This window comes from Oxyura jamaicensis, chromosome 6 (assembly GCF_011077185.1).
Source record: "Oxyura jamaicensis isolate SHBP4307 breed ruddy duck chromosome 6, BPBGC_Ojam_1.0, whole genome shotgun sequence".
Classification (NCBI taxonomy): Eukaryota; Metazoa; Chordata; class Aves; order Anseriformes; family Anatidae; genus Oxyura; species Oxyura jamaicensis.
The window spans coordinates 20,883,455-20,885,765 of NC_048898.1; the positions used below are offsets into that span (position 1 = coordinate 20,883,455).

At 45.5% G+C, this 2,311-nt stretch overlaps 1 protein-coding gene across 2 annotated transcripts in view; it reads left to right on the plus strand.

Moving 5' to 3' along the window:
* The first annotated feature begins 2,069 nt into the window (after positions 1–2,069).
* The window catches only part of ZNF518A (zinc finger protein 518A), a 9,283-nt gene continuing 9,041 nt past the window's right edge, over positions 2,070–2,311 (plus strand). For both annotated transcript variants that reach the window (XM_035330381.1, XM_035330385.1), the window contains exon 1: positions 2,070–2,300. The gene's annotated coding sequence lies outside the window, so the exon portion shown is untranslated. The remainder of the gene's footprint in view (positions 2,301–2,311) is intronic.

Here is a 2,311-nt window from a genome sequence, read left to right on the forward strand (position 1 = left end):
ATGTATTGTGCCTGTCTGGATGCATTATGTGTGATCTGTCTTCAGGAAAAAGAACCTTCTGGTTCTCATGAAGCATTCCTTGGTTGATCCTTGAAATAGGACAATAGGACAGTGCTTGTTACTACTTGAAAGAAATCATATTGTAAGGATAACACTTCAGTACTTAAAAATACCAAAGTTTGCATTCATGCGCTCTGCCACAATTCATACCTGATGCCACAGTCTGTTTGACTGCCTGCATCAGGATACTCACAGAATGTGTGAGCTCTCCACTTCTGGGCATTGGCTTCTGAAGCACTTGAGAAGACTGCAGTTATGATTTTGGTTTCACTTGCATTTCCTTGATGGCTTTTGATGTAGTTTCTACTCTGAGAGTGGTAGGATGGCAGTTGTTGCATTCATTGGCCATGTCCTTAGTGGTGAGCGCATGGGTTCTGAAAGATCTTTGAGGAGGTGCTGATGTCATGGCTTGTAAGGTGTTCTCAGCACTCCTGCAGCTGCGAAGGCTGTAGACAAATCCTTAGAAAGTTTGGCAGAGGTTTTGTGGATACTAACTCATATGACTAAAGAGCTCTTTCATTACTTTTGGGAGAAGCTATTACATAACGGCAACCTTTTTGTTGTGTTTGACCATTTTTGCTATTTTTCATCAATTCTTACCTTTTTTTTTTTTTTTTTCTTTTCCAGACAACTGTATTGTTGTAACCATGTGTTTTGAAGTCATCTTTTTTCTGACTTCTCCTGTGCTGCAAATAATCTAAAAGTATAAGATAAATTACACTGTAGTCTTCTTTCTTTTAATGGTGTCATCTTGAAGTTTTCTTTTCCCCCCCTCACCTGTGCTTGACATCCATATGTGGTATGGGCACATATTTGCAATCGCCAATTCTGACTATTTAGAAAAACATTATGAATTAGAGGCCAGAAAAACAATTTGAATACTTGCATGCAAATTATGAGGTCATCTCTTTGCTTGCTTTTGGCACAGACTGTTTCATTTGGGTGTAGTAGAACCATCAATGATATAATTCTGTTCCTGAAGATATTATTTAGGGCCAAAAAAACCCGCCCCCAAATGGTTTCTATTCATTTTCTCTTAGTCAAGGACACAAGGGAAATAAATGATGTCAGGCTGAATTGAAGAATTAAAAATATGTTCATTTTAATGGATCCTTAGTATACATGCACACACAAAGACAGAAACATTCTTCCTTGTTCTTATATTTAATCCTGAACAAAAAAGGATGTGTATATCTTATACTTTATTATGGTTAGTAAGATGTGACAAGATTTCTGGAGATGAATTTCTCATGTTTAAGCTTCTTTTGGGAATCTAAACCTTTCTATTCTTTGCTTTTCATTTTTGAATGCTCTCTTGTAAGCCTAGAAAGGCCTTCCTTTTCAATGTCCTCTTGGCATGCAATTCATCTTAACAGTTTCTTTCTGCTACAGCTCTTGGCTCCTTTTTGGCTTTGGTACATCTGAATTTTCTCTTTCACATGTACCCTCACCACGTTGGTGATCCACGCACCTTTCCGCATGCTTTAAGACTTAGCACAGAGGGTTGGTGCACCCCACTACTAACAAGTGCTGCTCAGCCCTCTTCTCAGCGTAGGTGATGTTGTGTTGCTAACCAAGCAAGTGTTCCTATGTTCCTGTTGTTGAGATTTTCCGTTTTTTTTTCTTTTTCTTTTTTTTTTTTTTTTTTTAAATACTTTTATTTTGTGCATATGAAAGCATACCAACGGGCGTTACCAAGTTCTGACTCCCCTCACTGCTGTTTTCCACAGCTGCCCACTTAGGTACGGTGTCCGCGTGCTTCAGCAACTCTCTGTCCACGCCGGAGCTGGGCAGGGGCCTTTCTTTTAAGGTGTTATGATGGGGCATCGGCTCTCCCTGCGCGGGGCCATGGCATTGCAGGCGCACTTGACCCAAAAGCATTAACGAGGGCAGGGCCCAGCCCCGTGCTCCAGGGACGCTCACGGCTCGGGGCTGTCCCCCGACGCTGAAGGGGGCTCGGGCCAGGCCCAAGCGGCCGGCTGAGAAACAGGAGAGGAGGAAGCAGGGAAGAGGGCAGCGGTGCCTCCGACCTCTGCCGCCGCTCCCGTCCCTCCCGGGGGCGGCGCCATCGTTCCCCCCACCCCGCTGCCCCCTCCTGGGCCTCGTCGGCCGCCGTCCCAGGTGAACGCGTATCCCTCCGCCGTGGCCGCCCCCACCGCCGTAGTCGCGGCCGCGCAGTCCCCGGATGGAAACTGTTATGGCCGCCGACAGCGCCGCGCCGGGCCGCGGGGACGGGCGAGGTAACACCGCT